The following is a 14,929-nucleotide window of genomic DNA, read 5'->3' as shown; positions in this document are numbered from 1 at the left end:
CATATAAGACTTTAAATCACTGATTAAAATGTGATAAAGCCCTAGGTAAAGGCACAGATTACTGAGCCACTCCATTGAAGACTTCTTTCCATGATGGCATCTAATCATTAAGAACTACTTTTTTACTCTTGTTATTTATGGTTCATAGCTCTCTCTCTTTTCCATAAGAATAATTTGACATTAGTTTGTCTAATAATTCTCTAAAATTTTGGTGAATTTTATCTATCTAATTGTTTAGTAAGTATATAGTGGCACAATTTTCCTGATCTAATTGCTTAGTAAGTATATAGTGGCACAATGGAAGAAAGCTCTGGTTCTGATATCAGAGGAATCCAGAAGGTAAAAATAGCGTTTTTGATGCTTACTATCTGTTTAACTTTTAGCACCTCACTTAGTCCTCAAATTTAACCTTGTCCAAGTCATCAGCCCTCAATTTCTTTACAGAATTCAGGCATTAAACTACATAGACTGTGATATACAACACTAGTGTTATGATATTCTGAAAAAAGCTCCTGAGGATGTCATAATATTATCTTATTATCATGAAAAAATATGCAAATACACATAAGTATAGGCACATACACTTTATGCACAAAACAGAATCAGCCTAATTATTTTCCCATACAACAGTTCTTGCAATACTTGGACTACTATCATAAATATCTAAATTATGAAAGAAAATGCTATCTGCATCCAGAAAAAGAACTGATAAATAGAAATATATATATATATATATATATATATATATATATATATATATATATATATATAAATTATTTTACTACAAACATATATACGTATGTACCCACACATGCATAATTGTGTCTAATGATTGCCATATCCTGAGTGTGTGGGGGAGATAAATTTATATAACTTTATTATATATTTAAAAGGAACAGAAAGCTGTATTTTTATTAGATTTATAGTTTTGTGTACAATCATCTTCTTAATGTCATACTGTGGACATGCTTATTTTATTTTATAAATGAAAAGTAAACTGAAATACATTTAAAAAGCAAATACTTGGATTGTTACATTATGCTCCATAAATCTGTGTTTTTCAAGGCAAATCTCCACAGTTTCTTTAACATTATCTAAATGAAGATAATTGATTTCAGGCCTTTCTTCAATCTTATTGTCTTCATCTGAACTTTCCCTCAGATTATTATGTACTATCCTATATCATAATGGAAATAATGTAATATAAATTGTGATTCTGACACAATGTTATACTCACAGATGAGCTTGAATAGAGTCTGATTAAATCTTTAACAAACATTCTCAACCACAGAAAGCATTTCCCAAGGAAACCAAAGTAATCACTTTTGAGATTTAGAGTTGTAAAGCATCTTTCAAGTCATTTAGTCCAATCTCCTTATTGATGTTTTCTTCTTCAAGCAGACCTGTCTTTTCTAGAATAAAGCATATTATGGATATTTTCTAGTTGAGAATTGTAAAAGAGAATGAAGAATTTGTAGGCAGAAAGGAGCCAGGGTGCCAAGTAGTAGCTGAAGAACAACAATGTGAGCATAAAGAAGGGAGCATAGACATTGAGAAAAAAAAAAAAAAAACAAAAACTTTATTTTCTGAGAGTTCATTGAAAGAAAATCTCATACTGACTATTCACTTACTATATTCAATTCAGTTGAACTAAAATATTTATGAGCACCTATTACATAGCAGGCACTGTGCTAGATACAGGGAAATAAAGGCAAAAAAGGAAGATTTTCTGTACCAAAGTTTACTTTTAACCGGTACTAGAACAAAATTTACTTTCCTCTGCATCTTCTTGCATCCATTACTTTATTTTGACTCTTAGTCCATTGTCCAAAAGGGCTAAACTTTTGGTCTGCTATATTTGTAGGCATGTCTAGAAATAAGATCCTCACAATGCTTACAAAGCAGCAACTCATATTCAGTCAGGTAATACCTTGAAGGATCTACTTGGTCATAACAAGAAATTCACACTAAAAATTAAGCTTAAAACTAAGAAGCCACTTATATTCTCAAAATTTTAGCTATGATATAGTATTCTTTGTGAGTCATTCTCTTTTTTAGGGAATGGAGCTATTTCCCAAGGGGATAATGAGACCCAGCACACTGGCGCCCATGGTACTAACACAATGGGCAGATGTCTGAATACTACTGGCTATGTCCCAGGTGCAAACAATAGAAGACTGGCCAATTTCTACTAAAGAGAGTTTCTGAAGCCATGGTATTGCCTGGCCCAGCCAAAAATGCATTACAGAGACCACAGTTATCCACAACAGTCTCACTTCATAAAGAGGGAAAGAAAGTGGAGTGGGGAACAGACAACATGAGCTTATATTCTCTGATGGAGTTTGAAAATTAAATGCTCAAAAATGTCTCTCTGTTCTTTCTGTTGATGGATGGGCTTAATGTCTATGAAATTTGAGGGCTAGTGCTTTTCTGGATTTGATATATTGTGAATGTTAAATGATCTCAAATAAGAATGACGTGGCTTTGCTCAGTGCTCATGCAGGGGACAGATACTGTATACAGATGTTTCTAGGCTTGTTGTGATTTTAAAAGGAATTTATTGATGCTGAAAGTTCTAGGATACCACAAGGTTTAGTAAAATGGGGAAGAGATCATGAAGGAGAAGGGGAAAAACATGAAAAGTGTTGTGTTTTTAGTAATTATTTGTGGTTATTTTGTTCCTTATCATGTAGGTCATGTTATGGCACAATAATTAAATTAGATTAATTAAAGGAATGTTTAAAGTCACTTAACCTCATCTATAAAATGAGTTAAAGAGGGAAATGGTAAATCTAGTATGTTGGCCAAAAAAAACCCCAAAAGGGAGTATGAAGAATTGGACATAACTAAAAAATGACTAAACAACAATTTATTTTGTACTTTAAAATAGAAGTTAAATTTAGAGTATATTTTAAAGATAAATCTTTGCCTGGAATTGAAGGAAGCATGGTCTACTAGATAGGATGTTAGCTTTTGAATCAGAAATACCTAGGTTCAAATATTGCCTTAGTTATTTAATAATTGATACTGAACAACTCAGTTCACCTCAGTCAGCCAAAGTTTCTTCATTTGCAAAATGGAGATGATGACTATAACATTTATTTTACAGGGTCAGATCACATAATATATGTCAGGTATTTTATAAAATTTAAAGTAATTCAATAAACAATAATCATATTATAAACATCTTATAATTATAATTATCATTTCTTATTCCTCTCAGCTCCCTATTCTTCATCCTTACTCATTCTACCAGGATCCAACTGGAGTCTGTGGAAACAAGGAACCATAACAAGAGACATGACTAATTTAGCTATTGAGCTATTGTGCTAAAGTAACTTTTCAAGAGGTTTGAGACCAGAATGATTTCTCGAACCTGACTAAAGCCTTGTAGGAAGGAACTGAGTACTAACTGGGGATTATGCAAAAAGAAGGAGATAAGAGACCAAATGAGACTAGAACCTACAATTGGGCAACAGGAGACTGAGAGGAACTCAGGAACTGAAGCAAACAGTGTTAACTCATTTATAAATGCATTGACAGTAGCATTCAGAATATAGAGAAGATAGGGCCAAACAGAACCTAACCAACTCATCAAAGAGTACTGAAGTAGCCACTATTAAAAAGAGAGAAAATCTTTCACTAATTTTTTTTTCCCAAAAGGCAAAACATAATGATGGACACCCAAGAATCATGGACTAAAAAGTTAAGTATAGTCCTATACAGGAAAATCGGAGTCAGCAAAATAAAGGATTTTGACATTTCTAATGAAATTGAGTAGAAACTTTGAATTGATATGATCTAGAGGGTAATGCATTGATTATAGAAGAGACCAGAACAGGAAAGGAGAGGAGATGGAAGGAGAGGGGAAAAAGGGAAGAAGAAAGGAGAGGAGAGGAGAGAAAGAGGAAGAAGAAAAGGATAGAATAGGGAGAAGTTAGGCAAAGAAAGGAAAGGATGGAAAGAGAGAGAGAGGAGAGAGAGAGAGAGAGAGAGAGAGAGAGAGAGAGAGAGAGAGAGGAGTGAGGAGAAGAGAGGAGAGAGAAGCAAATAAGGAGGGAGAGAGGAAAAGAAGAGAAGAGAGGAGAGGAGAAAGAGAGGGGCATAGAGGAGAAGAGACAAAGAGAAAAAGCCTGTAGATCTGTAGATGAGAGGAGATAAGATGTCTTTTTATATTTGAAAAATTCACAGAAGGACTAACATGGAGATTGAGTATATTTTTGTTCTATTTTACTGGTTTTAAGAGGGAAAAGAGGTATTTAATTCATTATGATAAAGGTACACAATACACAGTAATAAATGACAATAGTAATCTAATATTTGATAAACTAAAAAATCCAAGCTTTTAGGGTAAGAACTCAATATTTTATACAAATTGCTATAAAAACTGAAGTGGGCAAAAATTAGTCATAGAAGAATATCTTATTCTATAACAACATAAGGTGAAAATAGATAAATGATTTTGATATAAAGGATGATATCATAAGTAAATTAAGTTAGCATGGAAAAATGTACTTTTCAGATCTATGGATAAGGGCAGAATTTATGACCAAGTAAGAGAAAGAGAAAATAATGAAAAGGAAAATAGAAAATTTTGATTCCATCAAACTAAAAAAGCCTTTGCAAAAATAAAAATAATGAAGCCAAAATGAGAAGAAAAACATGAAATGGGAAAATTTTTTCTGGTAAAGGCCTCATTTCTCAGATACTGATCCAAGTTTATAAAAATAAGAATCATTTTCCAGTTGATAAAAGAGGAAAGGAATGAGCAGGAAGTTTTCAGAATATGAAATCAATAATCTCAATAGTCACATAAAATGCTCCAAATCACTATTGATTAATGAAATATAAATTAAAACAACTCTGAGATATCATCTTACACTTATCAGATTCTCTGATATGAAAAAAAAAAGACAAATGCTGGAAAAATTGGGACACTAACACACTGTGGTTGGAATTTCAAAACAGTTTAACCATTCTGGAGAATAATTTGGAAGTATAACAAAAGCACTATAAATTGTTCCTACCCCATGGCCCAGAAAAGTAGTAATAGGTGTGTATCCTAAAGAGATCAAAGAAGAAGAAAATTATCTATTTGTACAAAAAATATTTATGGCATCTCTTTTATGTTGGGAGGATGTCTGTTCATTGAGAAATAGCTGAATAAAGTGGTGATATAGAATTGTGATGGAATTCTTTTGTGCTATAAGAAATGATGAATAGAACATTTTCAGAACAACCTTGGAAGTTATATCAATTTCTGTAGAGAGATGTGAGTAGAACCAGGAGGACACTGTACATAGTAATAGCAAAATTGTAAAGATGATCAATTGTGAATAACTTAGCTACTCTGATCAAGACAGTGATCCAAGTCGGTTCCAAATAATATAATGATGACAAATGCTATTTACCTCTAGAAAAAAAATTGATAAATTTAGATCGAAGCATACTTTTTAAACTTTCTTTTTCTATTTTTACATTTTTTTTGCAAAGTGGCTAACATAGAAATATATTTTTGATGAGAGAGTTGGGTGAGAGTAAAGAAAATAATTTGGAGTTCAAAACAACTCAAAATGTGCATTGTTAAAAAAAAGTGTTTCTTTATGGAAACAGACAAATAGTAATAATATTCATTTCAAGGAATAGGAAATGAAAGCTTCACAGGAAATAATGCAGAAATGTAAGAAGGATGGCTACTTAGAAGTACCAGATCTCAAAAAATAACTCAAATAGTAATTGTCAAAGCAGTTTGCTACTAGTTTTGATGCAGGTCTAGTGGTAGTGGAGAAGTGTGAGAATTGAGGTGGGAATCCTCTCTGGTTGGCTTACAGGTCCAAAGTGAAAGAATTTGCAAACCTGAAAGGTCTGAACGGCAAAAGGGATTTTTATTGGTACTGAGAAGCCAGCTTTGCTAGAAAGACAGTGACAAGGTCCTGTCAGAGAAATAACAAAGGTTATCACTGAAAAGAGAATGTTTTTACAGAAGTAAGAGTCCTGGAAGGCAGCTGTGCCAAGAAGAGAGGTCCCTTGGCAAAACATAATCCTACTTTGGACTTCTACAGAGATTTGGAGTTCAAAATTGTCTTTTATTGGCAGTCTGAGGATAGGGTTTCCATTGAATGAGATTCCTTCAATTTTGTCAGTGCCCCCTGGCCTGTATTTCCAGTTGAAAAGAGAGTACTTATCTTGGAGTTTCAATCCACTCAATAGGAATATCAGGCCCAGATCTCCAACTGAATAAAATCATTTTGAAGTCTTTTTTCCCAGAGTCTTGGGAATTTCTTGAAGACGATCCAGGCTAGATCAATGGAGAGTGATTTGACCAAGATCTCCAATTGAATGAAGCTGCTTAACTTGTCTGGGAAGACATACTTTCCCAGAGGAGGACCTGAGACTCTGAATTTTCCTTTTTTCAGATTAAAGGGGACACAATTTCAGAGTTCACCCCCATCAGTTTTAATAAAAAGGTAATTAGCAGAGCAGCTTATGTGCATAAGACTCAGAAACAATGTTTCATAGTAGCATAATGCTTTATAAACCTAGAGATCCTTAAGTACTAATGCAAGGACTCATTATTTGACAAAAAATATCTGGATAGTCTAATAAAATGAGTTTTAGATCTATACTACATCATACGTGTTCCAAATCAATATATAAAACATACAATTATATAGCAATCAAATTAGAGGTTTTGATGCCTAAACCCTAGGATTATGAAATATTTCTTGACCTACTGAGGGAAAAAAGACCATAAATGATAAAAAATGATCATTTTAATTAGATAAAAAAGATTTTATACAAATAAAATCAATGTGCTATTTATTACTTAATAGGAAAACAATTAACTAATTATCTCCAATTCTGAAATCTATAGTTAGTCAATAAACATTTATTAAGTGCCCACTATATATCAGTCATTGTGTTAAATGGTGTGCATTAGTAAACACACCTCCACAAAGAAGACAGGATAATAGGAAGTAATTAAAAGAAGAAAGGCACTAAAACTTAGGGTAATCTACATATATCAATTATGCACATTAATCAATATTAATTCTATTCCACCCAAAAATCTCCCATATATTTAGGAGTATAGATTTAGAGTTTAAAGCAATCTTGGAAATCAAAATTCCTCATTTTATGGTTGAAGAAACTGAACCCCAGAATCTCATTCACTGCTAAGAAGTTTGTGAAGTGGAGTTTCCACCTAGTCTTATCCACTGCAATGACAAATATCACATAATATGCCCCTTATTATCTAAATAGTCATTAAATACTAAACATAATGGAACCAAAGATGTAAATCTAGGATACTGTATTAGAAACCTTTTTCCAGATTGATAGCAATCTATTACCAACTATATTTTCCATTACACTAATTCCAAATATACTCTTGTTAAGACATGGCTAAAGAAGATGGGATTTTTTGGTCAGAGAGAAGTGTATGTATAATTATTAATTAGACATAAACACTTAGACACATAAGTAGATATCTAAGTTATTTCTTCAAGGAATTTTATTTTCACTGGTATCTATACACTCTTGGACAAAACTCTGAAAACCAGAAAATCTTCAATAACCAGAAAATGGAAGTTCAGCTTGAAAATTCTATTCCTTACATTTAACTTAGGTTCTAAACTTGGTAAAGAAAAAAAAATCACCCATCATTCTTGGAAGTATTGAAAGAGAATTATTTCCAACTTTCCAAAGACTTGAAGTCTAAACATATTTGGCTTCACATCTGAACCTTTGTAAGATTTGACAGTTAATAGGAATAACCAAATGAATATCAGAAGCTTAAAGAGTAAGTTTAGTCTCAATGAGTTTATGAAGTCAGTTCAGTAAATGTTACAATAATACATAAGCAAAGGCTGAATGTATATTGACAATGAATGGAGACAGCTCACAATTTAGTAAAAGCAAAGTATTCATTGGATATTAAGGAATATTAAAGAAGGTAAGAAGCAGGGGAGAATCTCATTTTCTTGCCTTTAAACTCTTGCTTCTACACTAAGACTGTATTTGAGGATAGCAAAGAGAGTAACAGACCCCCCTGGGAAATTAGGGATCTTAATTTCAAAGTGCTAATTTCTCTTAATCTGAGTCAAGAGACAGGAGCAAGTAACAAGCAAAGTGAGAAAATGATTACTTTTTAATCACCAAGGGATTATCAGGGTTTAAGATGGAAAATTTGTATACATTTGCTTACCAAACTGTAAAAGTATTTACAGATCAGATAATATATTAATCCAATTTGGAGCTCTCTAGTGAGAAGAAGGAAAGTAACTGTTTCTAATAAACTCACTGGATCAGAGTTTGGAAAGGACCCTTTAAATGGTCAGGGTTCTGGTAAATATTAAAATTGAGGTGTGTGTGTGTGTGTGTGTGTGTGTGTGTGTGTGTGTGTGTGTGTGTGTGTATGTGTGTGTGTGTGTGTGTGTGTGAGAGAGAGAGAGACAGAGAGACAGAGAGAGAGAGAGAGAGAGAGAGAGAGAGAGAGAGAGAGAGACAGAGAGAGAGAGACAGAGAGAGACAGAGACAGAGACAGAGACAGAGAGAGACAGGCAGAGAGCAAGAGAGCGAAAGAGAGAGAAGAAGAAGAAGAAGAAGAAGAAGAAGAAGAAGAAGAAGAAAAAGAAGAAGAAGAAGAAGAAGAAGAAGAAGAAGAAGAAGAAGAAGAAGAAGAAGAAGAAGAAAAAGAAGAAGAAGAAGAAAAAGAAGAAGAAGAAGAAGAAGAAGAAAAAGAAGAAGAAGAAGAAGAAGAAGAAGAAGAAGAAGAAGAAGAAGAAGAAGAAAAGTAATAGTAATATTTGCCTCTATTTCCCAATCTTTCTCTTTCCTCCCCTCCTTTAAGCTCCTGCCTTTTTTTTTTTTAATTCTTTCTTCTCTGCCTTTGGGAATTTGACAGCCTGACAATCAGTGTTCAAACATTAAAATTTATATCCAAATTCCAATCATTTTCTGAGTATTGTAGCTGCTTTTGAATGGTGCCTGAAAAAACTGACAAAGAGGACCAGGACTAAAGAGAATGCAGTAGTGTCAAGTTGAGGTTCTAGGTCTACTAAGTTACAATCCTAGAAAACAGCTAGCATTTAAACAGCACTTTAAGGTTTGCAAAACAGAAATCGAAGCACAATCAAAATATAGCATCTGCTTGAAGTAGTTGGAGAGACATAAATTCCTATAAAATCCAAGGAATGGAAAGGAAAAGCAGAATATCCAATGATTAATAATTTGTTCCTAATCCCTCTTTGTGCCTGTTGACTACCTGACACTTAATTGTGCTTTTCTTCTTGTACTAGAATAGATCTTTCTTGTTGTTTGGGTGAAAATAGATGGCATAAGGTTTAGAGAACAGCACATGAGATGAAAAGTTGATAATAATCATCACAATTACTGAGATTTATATCATCCTTTAAAGATTGTGGAGCAATTTTTGTGACATGGGTACAATGGGTGTAAATCCCATTCTAGAGGTTTTGAAATTAAATCTCAGGAAAGTTAAATGGCTTTTTTGGTTCACACACTTAACAATGAATTCATTATCCTGGGAAGAATATAATGATAGAACCTTGGGAGTCAGAGGACCCCATTATAAGTCATAATTCTCTTACATGTAGCATGTTTGACTTAATCCAACATCAATTTATTTGGACTTCTGTTTTCCTATTTGTAAAATGAAGGGGGTTGAGTAAAAAATATTTTTTTTTCTTCTTTAAAGCTATTATTATGCATTACTCTCAATATGAGTCTCATTTACTTACCATGTAACTTCTGGTAAGCTTTGCTAATCTTTTTGAATCTCTGTGGCTTCTGAGGACACTGGAGACAATGATACATTGTAAATAACTTGGCTTTTGTTTGATGAAAATGTGATTTGATCCATCTATCAACAAGCATGAATTAAGGGCCTACTATGGGCCCAGTACTGTGCCAAGTACTGGGAATACAAATACAAACAAAAAATACTTCCTTCAAGAAACTAAATTAAATTGATTAAAGCTTGTAAAATTGTGCAGTCATTTCATTTGTGTCTGACTTCACGATGCCAATTTGGGGTTTTCTTAGCAAAGATACTAAAGTGGTTTGCCTTTTTATTCCAGCTCATTTTATAGGTTAAGAAAATGAAACAAATACGATTAAATGATTTGTTCAAAGAGACACAGCTATTAAGTGTCTGGAAGCCAGATTTGAACTCAGAAAGATGAGTCTTCCTTACTTTAGGTTCAGCAATCCTTTGCCCCCACCTAGCAGCCCTGTAATTAAGTAGATAAATACAAAATAGATATAAGTTGATAGATGCTTGAGCTGAGTGTTGGGGAGGCATTTCACACATGGTGGAGATGAGAGATGACATCTCGTGTACAAGGAACAATAAGACACTGTCCAGACTATAGAGTACTTGAAATAAGTCAATAATCAATTATAGAAGGGAATATTAGGTTATGGCCAGGTTGCAAATAATTTTCAATTTGAAACAAAAGCATCTATATTTTATTTCTAGAAATAATAGAGGGTCAGTGCAGTGTATCAGTAAAAAGAGGACATATAGTCAGATCCAAATGTAACTTGACTAGAAGACAGGAGAACCCCAGGGCTGGGTATGTTGCTAACTTGCTTTGTGTACAGAGAGAAGCCATTCTATTTCTTTTGGCCTCAAATTTAAAATGAGGGGACTTGGCTAAATGATTATGTAAGAGCTTTTCCAGTTCTGACAGTTTAGGATGATGAGTGAACTGCTTTACTTGCCCTATAATTTTTTTCTTTCTTCATTCTTTGCTCCTTTCTTCCCTCCCTCCTTTCCTCCCTCCCTCCTTCCCTTCCTCCATCTTTCCCTCTCTCTCTCCCTTACTTGCTTTCTTCCTTCTTTCCTTCCTTCCTTCTTTTCTTCCTTCCAAGTTGATTCATTCTCACAACTGATTTTTAAACAGGGAACAAAGCTTATTCTTCATATATTTATATCCCTAAATGGAAGTACTCTAAATAAACTGGTCTAATGATAACTGAGGATTATTCCATTTTTAGTTGCTTTTGAATGCTGCCTCATTTTACAGATGAAGAAAGTGACAGAGAGGACCAGAGACTTACTCAGGACTAAAGAGAATGTGGTAATGTCAAGATAAGGTCCTAGCTCTACTAAGTTACAATCCTAGAAAACAGCTAGCATTTAAACAGCACTTCAAGGTTTGCAGAGCAGAAATAATCTCCATAAGGAGCAGGTAGGAGGTACAGTGGATAGAGTACTAGGCTTGGAGTCAGGAAGACATCTTTTTGAGTTCAAATTCAGCTTTAAACACTTACTAGCTGTGTGATCCTGGACAGGGTATTTAAGTTTGCTTTCCTCAGTTTCGTCATCAGTAAAATGAGCTTTAGAAAGAATTGGCAAATAGCTTTATTATCTTTGCCAAGAAAATCCCAAATGAAATCATGAAGATTTAAACTTGACTGAAACCAATTCTTTTTTTTTTTGATACTTTATTTTTTAAAATTAATTTTATAATTATAACTTTTTTTTTGACAGCACGTATGCATGGGTAATTTTTTACAACATTATCCCTTGCACTCACTTATGTTCTGAATTTTCCCCTCCTTTCCTCCATCCCCTCCCCAGATGGCAGGCAGTCCCATACATGTTAAATATGTTATATTATATCCTAGATACAATATATGTGTGTGCAGAACCGAATTTCTTGTTGCATAGGAAGAATTGAATTCAGAAGGTAAAAATACCTGGGAAGAAAAACAAAAATGCAAACAGTTTACACTCATTTCCCAGTGTTCCTTCTCTGGGTGTAGCTGATTCTGTCCATCATTGATCAATTGGAACTGAATTAGATCTTCTCTTTGTTGAAAATATCCATTTCCATCAGAATACATCCTCATATAGTATTGTTGTTGAAGTGTATAATGGTCTCCTGGTTCTGCTCATTTCACTCAGCATCAGTTGATGTAAGTCTCTCCAAGACTCTCTGTATTCATCCTGCTAGTCATTTCTTACAGAACAATAATATTCCATAACATTCATATGCCATAATTTGCCCAACCATTCTCCAATTGATGGACATCCATTCATTTTCTAGCTGAAAACAATTCTTATAACAATGGAATTAGGTATCTTTCTCATCACCATTTTGTTGTTTTCTCTTAGTTCAAAGAGGACCATGACATCAGGGAGGTGATGCCATGGCATTGTAAGTGTATTAGATTTAAGTGAGGAGGGCTGTGCAAGGTTATCTGCCTCACTTTCTCCTCTGGAACTATCTAGGTTTAATGGTCATATATAGGTCAGGATAACTGGAGATGGTCCTATATGCAGTAGGAGAAGTTGATCTTTTTAATATCTCAGCTTGACTAAAGTAATTCCCAATTATTAAGGCTAGGTAAGAAATGAGGTAGAGAATGGTATCTTTTACCTACTTAGCCTACTTAGCATACACACACACACATACACATAAACATTAATACATACACATATATTCATACATCTGTAGATAAATATGAGAGGAAAAGTGCTTTTAATAAAAATAGAGACACATTTTTTAATATTCACTCTCAGCTAGTCAAGGCCCAAACAATGACCAATGGGGCTTGGCTTGGCTCCTTTTTGTTGGTCAATCATTTTACAGATGAGAAAAATGAGGCTCTTTGAGTCATTCAGGATCTCACATCTATTAAATATATCTGTGACTAGATTTGAAATCACCACTTTCTGATTCTGAGTCCAACACTTTGTCTACTGCATCACCCAGCTAAGTAGATATGGAAAGAATTCTGAGCTTTTTGTCCTAGATAGCTCAACCACTTGATCAAGTCATGAGTTTGAATGGAAAAAACAACTATTTATTTAGATAGAAATGATAGACTTTGGCTGAAAGACTTAGGAGAAAATTGCTGTGGCATACATACTTAATGGATCAAGTTTCTTTAAAATCATTTCCCCCCACAAATCCAGAAGTTACATCGCTGATTTTTAGTTTTCCATTTACCAATCATCTTCAAACAGAATGCCCTAAAAATTTGTAGATTGGCCTTTTATTGCAAAGATAGAAAAGATTTGTTCTTGGATAAAACCGATTTAAATAAAAACAAGAAATCCATTTCCTAAACATGCAGTATAATTTTATTTTATTTTTCCACTATTTAGGCAAGGTATTAAACACTGGTAGATAATAGCAAAATCTCCCCATTCAAAGTAAGTGTATGACTCATGACTCATGAAAGATATAACAATTGAAAAATACCACCAAAAACAGAATTGAAGGTTTTTGTCAAATGCTCTTTTTAGTAACTAATTTGAGTCAGGATTAAACATTAGAAAATTTAGGTTGGTTCATTTCTAAGGTCTTTTCCAGCTCTAAATTTATGACCTATGAGAGTACAATCAAAAGTAATTTCCTTGATATGATGTCTTAAGCCTCCCATTATCTTGGATATCTGTCAAAAAATTCTGTTCATTCATTCATTCACCAATTAATTAACAAGTATTTATTAAACACCTAATATATGCCAGGCTAGCATAGAGGATGCAAATATAAAGAATGGAACAAAACTAATTTGAAATGAGCTTTCATTGTAATGGAAGAAATACATGTAAATATAGCATAAATACAAATATGTTCATGGCAATTTAATAGAAATCAATTTTCAAAGGAAGGCAATAGTAGTTTAGGGGATAAAGAAAGGTTTCATGTAAAAGATAGTGCTTTAACTGCAACGAAAAGGAAGAAAGGAGATCAAGAAGATGAAGTGAAAGACAAAGTGTTTTCAAGACAGTCGCTCTTCAATTGTGGCATTATTTTGACTCTTTGCGAACTCATTTAAGATTTTCTTGGCAAAGATGCAAGAGGGGATTGTCATTCTCTAGCTCATTTTACAGATGAAGAAATTGAGGTAAATAGGATTAAGTGACTTAGTATCATATTGCTACTAAATATCCGAGGCCAGATTTACACTCAAAAAATAAATATCTTCTTAAGGATAGACTTGTTACTCTATCCACTGTGTGTATTAGAAATGGCTAATGTGAAGGCAGAGAAAACAAATGGAATGCCTTGAGTGAGCCACAGCTAAGTGGAATAGTGAAACCTTAAACTTGCAGTCAGGAATACCTAAGTCCAAATTTTGCCTCAGACATGTTTTAGCTATATGATTCTGGGGAAATCACTTCACTTCTCACTCTGTTTTCTTATCTGTAAAATGCAAATGCAAATGCAAATAATAATAATTTCTACTGCACAGTATTATGAGTATAAAATGACATTGTTTCTGTTAAATGTTTTACAAAACTCAAAGTGCTATATAAATGTTAGCTGTATTAGCTATTAGAATTTTCATGAAACTTCCTATGGAATGTTGCTTCAACCCTAGATCTAGAACATAAAACTGCAGCTTTTTCACTCCTCAGATCTGCCAGAGACCCATTCCAGGACCCAGGATTCAGGCTTCTGCTCTCTGTGTTTGCTCCAGGGCAGCTTTTAGTGTTTTAGAAAAATTTTCAAGTATCCAAATATCAAGATCCACCTCAAATTTCCAATTCCTGCTTCCTGTTTGGACTCCTTCCTGTTTGGAATCTTAATTGCCTTCCTTCTTTCTGTGAGTCAACTCTTACACAGTGTAATACAAAATATCATCACTTTCTATAATGTTGAACTTCAAGAATTGACTTACAAGGTATAATCAACTCCTTTCCTCAATGGACTTCAATTCAGCCACCAAAAAACCTTTAGACTCATTTCTTAATGGGTTCATATTCTCAAAGCATCTTATTCTCCTCAGCGCAGTAATTCTGGACCATTGACCATCACTGTACAAACCCCAAACTCCATCCTTTACTCCCATACTTTCATTGTCCTTTATCTTTACCCCCACCAATGTCCTGTTCCAGTTCTATCCATCACTTTCATTGTACTCTTTGGAAAATGTGTTGAATAGG

This window comes from Sminthopsis crassicaudata, chromosome 4 (genome assembly GCF_048593235.1).
Source record: "Sminthopsis crassicaudata isolate SCR6 chromosome 4, ASM4859323v1, whole genome shotgun sequence".
Taxonomy (NCBI): domain Eukaryota; kingdom Metazoa; phylum Chordata; class Mammalia; order Dasyuromorphia; family Dasyuridae; genus Sminthopsis; species Sminthopsis crassicaudata.
Note: the sequence above shows the minus strand (reverse complement) of the source record.